The sequence below is a fragment of the Quercus lobata genome, chromosome 2 (assembly GCF_001633185.2).
Source record: "Quercus lobata isolate SW786 chromosome 2, ValleyOak3.0 Primary Assembly, whole genome shotgun sequence".
NCBI classification, from domain to species: Eukaryota; Viridiplantae; Streptophyta; class Magnoliopsida; order Fagales; family Fagaceae; genus Quercus; species Quercus lobata.
Window position 1 is genome coordinate 72,524,978 of NC_044905.1, and position 13,744 is coordinate 72,538,721.

The 13,744-nt window shown below is 35.7% G+C and overlaps 1 pseudogene across 1 annotated transcript; it reads right to left on the reverse strand.

The window, feature by feature from the left end:
• Positions 1-8,829: 8,829 nt before the first annotated feature.
• On the reverse strand, positions 8,830-13,364 carry LOC115976489 (annotated as a pseudogene). The gene is made up of 6 exons (XR_004088323.1): positions 12,172-13,364; positions 10,486-10,675; positions 9,928-10,073; positions 9,742-9,809; positions 9,420-9,522; positions 8,830-9,306 (listed from the first exon to the last, which is right to left on the reverse strand). The product of XR_004088323.1 is annotated as a 4-coumarate--CoA ligase-like 9 (transcript).
• Between the last annotated feature and the right edge of the window lie 380 nt (positions 13,365-13,744).

Consider the following 13,744-nt stretch of genomic DNA (forward strand, 5'->3'; position numbering starts at 1 on the left):
AACATGATATTTAGGCTTGTCACAAGCTTGAGCTTTTGACTTTTCTTAACGAACCAAGCTTGAATATGCACTACTCAACAAAACTTGGCTCGTTTACTGTCCTAAGCTGAGTTTACACAGCATTATAGTTTACATTGAAATGTTTGTGACAAGCTATGTGCCTGTGTTCATAGTTGATGGATTTATTTGTATAAATTGGTATTGTTTGTGATTTGTGTATGTTGTGTTGATGGATTTATTTGTTGATAAAATGGTTATTGTTAGTTTGAAATTGTTAAGTGGAATGGAGTTTGCCTATGTACCATCTAATGAACATACTTCTACAACCGGGTCTAATACTAATAATTAATATGTGAGGGCAAAATGTGACCCAACATGGGATCATGTAACTTACATAAATTCTTTAAAAAAATGTTATTATTTATTTATATAATTTTAAAAAATTATTAATTAAACTATTTATGACATCATTGGCTCGACCATTGGTTCAATCCCAATCAGATCATAAAACTAGTAACTAGTTTCTTTTTTGATTCTTTAACTGTATTGGTTTTTAAAATCATGGTTTGAACTTTGTTAAATGGTTGAATATGAATTAGGTAACTGCTAGTGGAATACGCATATCAACAACATCCACCTGCCTCTCAAAAAAAAAAACAACACCCACCTAACTCACGCAACCCTTTGTGCCAAATGACACCTGACCCTTCCAACTCTAATGACGTTTTTCATAACAAGATTGGAGTAGTGAATTTTACTCCAATGCCCATATGTGCTATAAATTGAAGGACATATAGCTCATTTAAGGGCTATAGAAAATAACGAGGTAAGCACATGACCGATTTTAATTGGTCGACCATGATACGGTGATGTCGTATTGGATCCCACAGTTATAATGGACTCGCCCTTTGCTCATGTGTTTTTCATGTCTCCGATTGCCATGCTTAGTTTTATCCACCACAATCCGCATAATCATTCCCCATTCTCGTTAGTCGTTAGCCATCCATGGTTTCGACACACCTCTCCAGACCGAGGCAGTGCATTAGGCTTCGTGTGCAAACCCAAATACTGCCAAAAAAGCTGGGGTCGGTGAAAATCTCTTTTTGCCGAAAGGTAGACTGGATCTTCATCCGTCAATGGACTAACGCCACGACAGGTATTGGTGAGGAACATTACGTCAATCTACCGTAATACGTTTACTCCTGCAAAAACATCTGTAGACACTATATTTGAGATATGCTCTTACCATTATTCTTAATTAGATGTGCATGAGCTCTCAAATTGTAATCATATCTCTCAAATTTCTTAAGCACTTTCTTAATATAATGTGATTAGGACAGTAAATGAACTAAACCGTTCATAAACAGCTTGGGTTTGACTCAATAAAAAGTTAAACTTGAGCATTAATTTTAAGGTTGTTTAATAAATAAGCCAAGCCCAAGTAAAAAACTAATTTTTTCTTAGACAAGCCCGTATAATAGGGTTTGATAAATTTATTTATTTATTTTTTTTAAAGCTGAGTTTAGGCTATTTTATGAGCTTGGTATTAAGCTTGATATGGGATAAATAAACTCTTATCTTACTAAGACTTAATTAATCAAGAGTTGGGACATGTCAAAACCTAATGGACTTGATAATATATTTGTATTTAATTGATCTTGAGCTCAGAAGTTTGATATTAAGCTTGATATTGAGCTTGAGTTTGGCTCAACTAATGAATCAAGCTAAACCAACCCAAGCCCAAACTTTTGGAATTTTTGACGAGCTCAAACTCAAACATAATTTGTAAGCTTGGTTTGAGCTCAAGCCAAGTTTGAACAAAAAATACTCAACAAAGCTTAGCTCCTTTACAACCCTAATGGCTTGCTAAGATGAAGGGGGGGGGGGGGGGGGGAAGAGAGGAGAGTCGAGTGAATGATAGGGAATGGTTTAATGAACCTTGCTTTGATTACTTTTAACAAGGGAGGGGGAGGGGTTTGAAGTGATTTGGAAGGGTATCTTACTCCTCATTTTTAATTTCCTCAAATTGGAGAGATTTGGAGGAGTGGGGTTGAAGGGATTAAAATAAATAAATAAATAAATAAATGTCAATTTATATGAAATCCTCCTCCCTTCTCCTCTCCTTAATTTTTAAAACATCCAAATAAAAGATGAGAAATATATATTTCACTCCCCCCTAAGAGGTAACCATTCTCCTCCATACTCATTCACTCTCATTTCCTTCTCCTCCTCTCTCCCTTCAAACTTCCAAATATAGTGTAAATGTGATAATGTGATTGAGACTGTTAAGGACATATTTTATATAATTGGCTAATCTTTTGACAAAATGCACTTTACTTGTAATTTGGCAGATCTAGGATGGGTTTAGTACTTCAAGAAATATGTTGTTCAAGCCAAGTATTAAAGCCATGAAGATTGGACCAAGAAAAAAGTAAAGAAAAGTTGTTCATTAAAGCTCGACAGATACCTCGACAGAAACAGTATCTATCAAGATTTAAGAATGAAGCTCGACGAAAGCTGAATCTGTCGAGATCTACGAAATCAAAATTTCCAGATCTGATTTTCGGCTCATGCTGACATGTATATGTAGGGTTTCCTTTCTTACAACCCTAGACATATATAAGGCTTATTTTGAAGGCCATTATACATATAGAACACATGCAGAAAGTTACCTAGTGCCTTATTCTCTTTGCAAGAAGTTACTGCGTCTTTTGCGACTTAAGGTTTTGTAACTAAGTGCTTCTTGATCTTCATTGTGCAAGAAGTGAAGAACTTTGTAGCGAACAACATCTTCTTCAAGTTGTTGGGAGTTAGTCACGTACTGAGATTCGTGCAAAGGAGTTAGTTACGTATTGGGATCCATGCATCATTGGTAGCGTTCATATATTGAAGAGTTTAGAGGTTTAGCAACGGTAAAAGGTTTCTGCTGTAAGTTCATCTACGCGGATTGTAGAGTCTAGGGACAAGTTTTGTACTAGATCTGAAACTTCTCTTTACTACAGTAAATTGCTTTTCGGGAAGGTTTCCCCACAGGTTTTTTACTGTGAAACTAGTTTGTTTTATTGATTTTCCTGAGTCATCATATCTTGTCTTATTTACTTTTCTGCTGTGCATGATATTGACATAATATTACTGTTTGTTTGTTTTAACAAGGTTTATTCATAATAAATCTAATTAACAACTTGGGTTTAAAATTTGTTAATTCTATTAACCGGGGTCCCAACAAAGACAAAATAATTTCATTTGGTATTCTAATAATCTCCATTACTAGCATCACATTAACAACACTTAAATCTTTACTAGTTAACATCCTTTTGGTAGATTTAATGATATCATTATTACTACCCATAATAAGCATATCACTGGATTCAGATCCTCTAGATTTCTTAGGGTACTCTATCACATAGATTTCCTTAAATCTTAACCATTCTTTAATGATTTAATGGTCTAGATTACCATGTCAACATTCCACTAACAATGCTCTTAATTGTTTTGTTTGCAACATTATTTTTTTGTTTTAAGAGTACTATTAGTGGAATGCTGACATGGTAAAATCTAGACCATTAAATCATAAAAGAGTAGTTAGAATTTAAGGAAATCTATTAGTAGAGTATCCTAAGAAATCTAGAGGATTTGAATCCCATATCACTACATAGTACATAGAGACATAAAATTACATAGCCATTTATGACATCCTTGAAATACACACACTTATTTCATTCATTAATTTTAAACCCATTTAACATTATCATATTGTCAAATTTCTCATACTATTATTTTGCAACTTGTTTTAATCCATACAAAGATATATATATATATATATATATGTCGACGCCCAGCCTCGAAAACGAAGAACTGTCTTCGGGCCTTCATTCAACCACCCACTGTGGCGATACTCCCGAGCGCGCGGGGGGCCCGTTGGAGACCCCCTCTCTCTCGGAAATGGTGTTGTGTGGTGTGTTCGTGTGTAGTGTGATGAGTGGTTTGTGCGGGACTTTGGGTGCGCTCTCTTTCTCTCTCGATGGAGGAAGGTAGGTCTACCTTTGGCGTTATGGCAAGAATCTAGGCCAAATTTTAAGGGATTACCAAAGGTAAGTGGAGTTGCCACCAATCATTGGGTTTTTCTAAGGTGTAATTGGTCACCTGTTTTCTAGTTGATTTTATTACCAATCATAGGTTAAGAAAAATAGTATTTTTTCTAATTTAATGTGGATGGTAAAAAATCTTGATTCTTAGGTCCAGGAGTTTGGTTACGTGTAGGGAAGGTGTTAGGCACCCCATAATGCATGTCCAAGGACAGTCCTTTGTTTTGATAAAACCTTAATTTTTAGAGATTGGTAGTAAAAACATGATTTCGGCACTGGCTTTCGGGGCTTTGCATGCATCAGGGCTTTGAGGTTTGGCTTTTAAATAGGCGTGGTCTCAATCTATGCTTTCCTTAGGCATTCGAGTATAGTACTAGATTTCCACAGTGAAAATTCGGCGACATGTCACCTTACTTTCACGGCGAAAATTAGGCACTGTTTGCCTTAGGTGACACGGACTATGACAATCACACCAGTAGAGGCGAGTAGGTATATATATACATACATACATACATACATCATACACAATGCAAGCACACAGAGTAAGAAAGTAAATGCCTACCTCCCTAGAGCATGGCCTAAAATATAAGTGTAGGAAAATAATTAGGGGTCACCAAACTCTAGAGACAAGGACGAATCGTACGTGGCATGATATACCTAATACAACCCATCTAAGAGAGAAAGGGAGGAAAAAGGAAGGGGTTTTAAAGAGTACAAAACCAAAAGGGAAAGGCTAGACTCCTAAATCTACTGAACATTGCCGCTTGGCATATATCCAAATGCTTGCACCCGACCCCTTTTGCTTACGCTTGGGAAACCGTGCCCTAGCTCCATGCATCCTCGCTCCATGTGTATACATGCAAAGGCAAAGACAAGAAACCAACAAACAAGCAGTGGAGAGAAAAAGATACAAAGGGCATATGAAAGAGGCATAAAGCGAATAAGCAAGATAGGCATGACAAGCAAACAAGCAAGAAAGTAAACAAAAGGTGGTGTCTACAAAGGACAAATGTAGGTATGGATCGGATGTTCATAGCTTCATTGTTTTGAAGCATGGAGGACACATTGGCAAGCAAGACTCATGCATGGACATGTAAACAGGCGTGTAAAGGTGCGTAAAAAGCCAGCAGGTGGCACAAACAAGCATGGCAAGCATAACATCGCGCGGAGTGGAAAAGGGAAGGGTATGCACGGAGCAACCTGGCATTCGGAGACGCTTCCCAAATGGTCACATCCAAACAAGGCCTCATGGGAGTCAAGTGTAACCACACAACCACAAACCTGCTAAGGGCGTCAAGCGTGGTAAAGCCTAGAAAAAGAGAGGCTAAGATGAGCATAAAGCATAGCAAGCAAGCGTAGACAGGCAAATAAGAATGATCCAAACCCTTTGATGTGGGCCAAGGTGTGTGGATAGTGACAAAGACCATAGGGTCTAGATCGGGTCCGAACCGATAGGCCAAAACACAAGAAAGAAAGACAAAGTGACAAAAGTGCTACAATAGCACTTGGCATGACAAACATAGCCTAGGTCTAGGCACACAAACATGGCATGGAGTGTACAAACACATGAAAGATAGCATAAAGCATGTAAAAAATGTAGATCCAAGCACATAGGCATGTGAAAACATAGATCTAGACTTGGAAGAACATGAATCCAAGCATATAAGCATGTGAAGACAAGGATCTAACCATATATCATGGGAAAAAATACATAAAACACATAGATCCAAGCAAGGCATAGCCAACAACATCATACAAACATGTGAACATGTAACCCTAACATCAACGTAGAACAAAAAGTGGCACAAGACATAGGAAAACATGGCATAAAACCAAAAGCATGTAGATCTAAACACATAAGCATGTAAGGATGTAGATCTAAGCATGAAACATGGCAAAAAGCATAAAAGCAAAGAGATTTAAGCTAGAAATACAAATAAAGCAAGAAACATGCTAGAGAGAGCAATAAATCATGTTACTAAGGCAAAAGAGCAAAATAAATGTTAGGAAAAGATTTAGAAGGTTAGGGGTGTGGGTAGTAGCTAGAAAGCTATATCCACACCCCTAAACCCCAAATCCAAGATATAGAACCAAGGAGAAAAAAATTGGGTATAAGAACAATACCTTGTGTTTTTGGTGAAGAGAGAAGAATCAAGAAGTTTTGATATGTTTTTTGGGTGTTTTTTGTGTTTGAGAGAGGGGAGTGAAAAAATGATCCCCCTCGATCTGAAGGGTGCTTAGGGCTTTTTATAGCGGCTGCATGAATTTCGAGGTGGCGGCCCTTGTAGGGCCACCACCTTCAAAATTTCTCGGATGGGTTTGATCTTGACATGTCTAGAAAGGTCTTGACTTCCTGTTTCTGAAAAGGGATGGATCTTGAAAATCCAATGGTCAGATCAAAAGTTATGGCTCTTGAAAGTTAGTTGTGCATCGATCGTGTGTTATCCCGGTTTTTGTGATGTCTCAACCGTTCTAACTCTGATTTTGACCCATGAACAATTGTTGGAATGAAAATTTGATAATCTTCGTAATGGCGTTAGTTTCAACTCATTCTAATAGCCGGATCAAAATTAGGGTTTTTAGGCCCACCCGAGATCAACTTCAAGTCAAACTTGGTCGAAATTGTTAAAAATCTCCGAGAAGCTCGGGTTTGATGTAAAACTATGAAATGTTTTTTTGTGAGAGTTTTGACCTCGTTTGACCTTCGGTCAAACCTAGGGTTGACTAGGGGCATTTTGGTCATTTTAGCTAAAAGAGACACTTCGGGTGCTCTAATGCCCAAACGGGTTGCGTCACATCATTCTGTATGTTCTCGCGGCCCCATGGAGAGAAAATAATATTTTGGAATTTTTCGGAGTTCGGCACACAAATCGAAGGCGGATAAAATACGGTATCAACAATATATATATATATATATATATATATATATATATATATATAACAATTAAAAAAGAAAAAAAACCTGTACACTTTTTTCCTTGTCCAGGAATAATAAAACCCTCTTGTTGTTCAACATAAATTTACTCATTCAATTCACCATGCAGGAATATAGTCTTATGATCCATTTGATGTATATTGGATATCTATATATATTAATAGCCAAAGTTGAGAGAAAATTCAATTAAATTCTACAATTGAAGTCTAAGTTTGAACCATATGTCTTAAATTATTTATTTTTAGAGAGAGTTTTATTACTTAATTTTGGAGTCAAATGTGGGATCACATCATAAATATCCATCCAAGTGAGTTATTGTGTACAAAAACCAAAGAATTTAAAATTAATGAACATAAAAAAATTAAAAATTAAAAAAATGGACAATTTACATTTTCTACCTAATAATATAAGATTTTTAAAAAGGTTAAAAAAAAAAGAATGACTATCAATAATATTTAAATTATATATGTAAGAATTATACTATACATCTTAATTTATATGTTTTAAGTATATCCATACATATGCATAGGGTTACAATCTAGTAATATATAATATCAAAGCAATCCATACATTCCTTTTGTTTGTAACCCTTTCCAATTAGCCTCGCTTTATACTTGTTAACTCATAAGTTTTCAATTTCCTTTTAAATATTCATTTATATCCTAAGTTTTCAATTAGGTATAACTGTATAAGATCCACTAATTCCCATATCTGATTTAGTAAAATAAATTTAATTTCACTATTGACAACCTGTTTCTAGAAGTTTTACAAGTGTAGACATTATTTCCTTGAAGTTTTGAGGTTCATCGAATATTGAAATTTTCTTCAGTGATGTGGCAAACTTAGTCTTAATGGAATGAAGTCTGGGTTGAACATTTATCTTCTCTTTATTCCCTACTCCATGCCAGGTTGTGAATGATAATGATGATGATGATGACCACGACAACGAAAATGACAATAATAATGATGATGTAAATTAGATTAAAGTAGAATTTCTATCTTGTATTCAAATATATATATATATATATAATGACATAAATGACATTATCTACTACTGAAAATGATTCGTTAGACATTATGGTAGATGCACTAGGGATTGAGATCCGTTACAATAACTAGGGTTATTGCACCATGCAATACCTTTCAATAATTCAAATCAAAAGTTAAAAAGTTAGATTTTGATATCTATCATTGGATCCAGAAAAGTTAAAAATTTTAAAAAGGTAGAAATGTTGTGTGAGAGATTGAATGTTGTAAACATGCAAGTCAAGGACCCTAGGCCCATGATGGAAAACGAAACAAATTTCTCCTGGCTTGGTTTTGGTGCTCCCTTTCTTTTCTATCATTCTTAGGGTACAATGATATATTTGGCTTTAAATCTATATGAGGATTATCTGACAAAACTTTTTTAAGTATTATTTTGATTAGACAATGTTGTCAATTTGTTAACAGGTGATTTTGTTTAAATTTTTATACGTATGAATAAACTTTCAATCATTGTTAGAGTCCATCCTCTATTTAAATGTCAATGATGAATGATATGTTAAAATTCAAACCACTCATTTTAAAGTGGAATGATTGGATTTCAATATTTTTACCTTAAATAAACTCAAGAACTCTAAGGTATCTTTCTTCTTCTTAATACGCTACTATGAGTGCAGTATGCCAAATTGCAATACGACAAACCTAACGACAATCTGCGCATATCCTACAACATACTGTTGCCACATGGATGTAAATTATTTGTATAATTTTTTTTTTTTTTTTTTGGGTGAAAGCCGATATCATTAAACTAAGGAATAACACAAGGCTCAAGACATATCCTGTTCAAGTACATCTCATTGAGGTCACCCTCAAAAACATTTAGAACGTCCACTGGCGGACTATCATAATATTGAAAATCATTGTTCATCCTAAAACTCATCCTAACTAAACCATTAGCACACCAAACCCCATGATAGTCTGGCTCCATCCCTGAGTCCAGCATCCACTGACGGCAGGTGATAACCTCTCAATATCTTAATGCTATATATATATATTAGAATTTATCTTCAAACTTGAATTGCAACAATCTAAATTGAGAAATCATCATCATCATCATCATCAGATATGATGAGTGAGTTTCTTGTTTGTCTTAATGTATATTGACCCAACAAGAAGTCATAACCTAGAAGAAGAGTTGACAGTAACAATCTTCCTCAAATCCTTTCTCAATAATTTTCCAGTTGCACTCTTGGGTAAGGAATTGACAAACGTTACACGTCTTATTTTCTTGTACGGTGAAACCTACAATCAAGGGGAAAAGAAGATGTTCATTTTGACAAACAAAATATTGATTATTTTATCAATTCAAATTTTATGTTATAAAGATTACTATAGCTCAGAGAACTTGAAGGCACCTGTTTTGCGACAAAATCTATTATCTCTGCTTCTCCAAGGGAGCTTTGAGGCTGTCTTACCACAAAAGCTATTGGCACCTGACCAGCTTCTTCATCAGGGTATCTGCCAATTTATTGTATGAATTTTTAATTATCAAATAAGATGCACAATTTTGACAATCGTCAATAGCAACTTATAGCTAATGCCACATTAGTTCTACAAACAAGCAAAATATAGCTCTTATATATGGCATGCTGTAACATTAAAGATTGAAAAATGCTACTCTATCATTCCAAGGGCAAGGGGACATCCATAAACCATGAGTAAGTTATATTAACTTACGGTATAACAGCAGCATCAACTATCTCCGGGTGGGACTGAAGCAAATGTTCTAGCTCTGCAGGGGCTACCTGCAGAAAGTATATATATACCAATGCATGAGCTCCTAGTTGTGTTCTTTAAAAAATAACATATGCTTCTTATAAAAAGAAAAATAAGAACGCAAATGATGAGTGACATTATATATACCTGATATCCCTTGTATTTGATCAATTCTTTAAGCCTATCTACAACAAATAGGAAACCTTCCTCATCAATATAACAAAGATCACCTGTTCTCAACCAACCTTCTGCGACTAAAGTTGCAGAAGTTGCTTCTGGATCACTAATATAACCTGCAGGAATCACAAATTAAACTCGCATATATGGCACATGTAAATTTACAATAGTTACAAAAAATGCTGATCGGAAAAGCTATGCTATATCAACTCTCATGTTGGGATGTATATGAAATCCTCTGATAATCATTGCCTCATCAGCTATCTGAGGCAAACTAGGAATTATATACAACAAGCTGAGATTGCATTGGATTTGTTTTCATTTCAAAAGTAAATATGTTTGAAAATTACTTTCATCTTTTGTAGTGTAAATTTTTGGAAGGTAATTCCCTTTATATCATTAACATTAATCCTAAAAAGACATGATAATTATGAGTAATGCGGCGAACTGTGATTAGTGAATGGTGATTATGCAGTACAAAGTGCCAAAGTCACAAAATGTTTTATTTATAATTTTTTTTTTCTTTACCTTTCATAATCGTGGGTCCTCTAATCCAGAGCTCCCCTTGCTTGCACGGAGGCAAAGCATGCCCTGTGTCCGGGTCTACAATTTTGGCTTCAAAACCTTCTGAAAGTCTCCCTGTTGATCCCCAATGAACACTCTCCTCTTGACCCACTGTTCGCCACGCTGACCCTGTTGATTCAGTTAGCCCATAACCCTGCATCCATCATTTATTTATTTACTTTTGAAATCTCCTATTCATTTTTCCATTAGAAGTGATTCAAATCAAGCAAAAACTTATTTTACGCAGTCACATTGTAATTGATAATGGAAAATAAGATTTAAAGTCACGTTTTTTAACTCATATTCTGTTTGCGTCGGAATTAACATTTTCTAGAAGGTAAATCATTTTTCAAAAATGTATTTTCTAAAAAACTATATCATTTTCCTATATTTGATAACAAACTTTAAAAATTATCTCTTAACTTTTATTTATTTATTTATTTAGTTTCTCACAAGATAGCTAAATTTTTTTTTTTTTTTTTTTTAGTTTGGCGTGAAATATAGCTGTTTTTAAAAAAAATTGAAAATACAACTCTATCTCAACCAGGGTCGACTCAAGGCCTCGGCAAGTTAGGCCTAGACCTAAGGCCCCACCAAACAAAAAAAAATTCCTTGGAAAAAAAGGCCTCACTTTTCATAGGTAAAGACCCAAATTTTTATAAAATTATAAATATTTTTTAAAGGTTATACATTTTTTTAATTAGTGATGTACAAATTTTACCAATGACTTACAAATTATCATGTTATTAATCACAAAAAACGTGATATAGACATTCATTAGTTAAATTGATGAAGTTCATTAATGAGAGACAATATCACCTTATATTTTGAACATTTTATAGTACTTTTAATTAGCGCATTTTTCTTTTTCATTTCTATTAAGACTCTCAAAGTATAAGACCAATAGAACCTTAACTCAAATGAAATCCTAAAATATTTCAGAAAGATGTTGCAAATGTGTTAAATCATCAATTATAAATTAATTTTCCCTAATAGTTTGAGACTTTAATTTTTGTAAATTAATATCCTACAAAACCGTACACCAAATAATATCTCTCTCTCTCTCTCTCCCTTAAAATCAAAATATAAAATTAAAAATTTGATTACAACTTTATTTAACTATGCATCATCTTATATCCAAAATAAAGTATCTTTTTCAATTGCAATATATTTTTATTTCTTTTTATTAATATTTATAATTCAACTATGATATTCAATTCACTATATAAAATTAACATTAGTGCAATTGGTATTATTTATGTATTTAATGTATCAAATTAACCTTAATTTGATTAATATTAAATAATTTTATTTAATTAATATTTACATATTAAAAGTCCCGCATAAATTTTTCACCTTAGGCCTCAAATTATGTTGGGCCACCCCTGATCTCAACCAGATTAGATGAGAGAAGTGTCGAGTATATATTTGTAAAATATCTTACCAAGTTTTTATGGATAAAAATATTTTATAACTTTTCAATTTGAAAACATTTTGAAAATATTTTAAACATACGGGGTAAAACAAACACTGCACTTAAAAGAAAGCTACAATTAAAAACGACCTGTCGTTCCAAAAGTAGCACCTGTAAAAGGAAAATTTTTGCCCACATAAAAAACCTTACTTTGACTTGGAGACAAACTCACATACCTGTACAAAGACAACTCTTGGAAACTTCGCCATGAAAGCGGAAACAACGTCCTTCGCAATTGGAGCCCCACCGCACGCAACCCCTTCCAACGAGCTCAAATCGTAGTCGTCCGTTACATCAGTCTTGGCGATGGCCACCACCACCGGTGGGGCCATCGCCACGTGGGTCACCCTAAACTCTTCCACCGCCCTCATCATCTTCCTCAAATCGAACCTCTCCATTAGCACCACCCCCTCGTTCAAAGCCACCGACTTCAAGCTGTAGGAAAACCGAACACGTGAAAATACGGCACCGTATAGAGCAACACCGCAGGCGACTTCCTCTCCGTCCGGTGCGCGTAGGCACCGGACACAGTCGCCATCAGGTTCCGGTGAGTCAGCATCACTCCTTTGACTCTCCCGGTGGTCCCCGACGAGTACAATATCGCCGCCAAATCGGACTGGCTCACTTCGACGCGGTCGATCGTTTGAACCGGACTCGTCATCATTGAGTCGAACTCGGGCGAGTCGAGGACAATGGTTTTGAAATGGAGAGAAATGTTTGAAAGTTTGTGAGCGCTTGATGACGTGGCAAATGCGATCACTGGGTTGCATAGTTGGATTAGGCTTGAAATCTCAGACTCGGTGCTGAGTGGGTTAGCCGGGGAGATGACTATCCCAAGAGAGAGCAGCGAGAAATAGAGGATCGGAACCTGGACGAGGTTTTGAGAGAGAACGAAAGCGGTGTCGCCTTTGGAGAGTCCGATGGCGGAGTGAAGATAGGAGGCTAGAGTTTGGGTTTTGCGAGTGAACTCGGAGTATGAAACTCGCTGACCCGTGGAGGAGTTGACGAGAGCGAGTGAGTCAGGCCATGGCGATTTAGCTCGGAGCGAGTAAGCGTAATCAGAAGCTGATAGAGGAATATGTTGTGGTGGAAGATCGATTGGGGGTCTGAGGCTGTGGAAAGGGTCTGTTTCTGAGTTGAAACCGCTGTTTGGATCCATCTGAATGCCAAATTGGGTGAGCCAGTGAAAAGAACGAGGTTTGTGGTGGTGAAGAGTGAAGAGTGAAGAGTAGAAGCTAGGACTACGAGTTGTAGTAGTGGACTGTGGACGTAGTTAATTGAGATCCAAATCCTATTACAAAGATACCAGAATCCTATTTATTGGCAATATCTTACAGAAATATCTTACATTCAGAACATAATAAGCCCCTACAAAGGACGGTAGGGGCTGGATCAATTTTGACAAATGTCTAAGGGAGTACGGGTCTTGACTGACAAAGATTAGAATTGGTTGACAAATGTCAATCTCCATAAGGGGCCTGACTGCATGGTTATCCTTATCCAGGAAAAATTATTAGAACCTAGGGACTGCTGACTTGGTCTCTCAAATCTTACCGACTAATAGAAACATGACAGTTATTAAAAAAAAAGATAAGTTAGCTTTCATTAATCACACTTGCAAAGAACTTAACTTTGGGTTAAAATGCAAAACCAAACCCATTGGAAAAAATCAAACCAATTCATCTTTCTTTTTCTCCCTCTCTCTATTTTGCTATTTCCCTACTCTCTTCTCAGTTGAAAATTAAAATC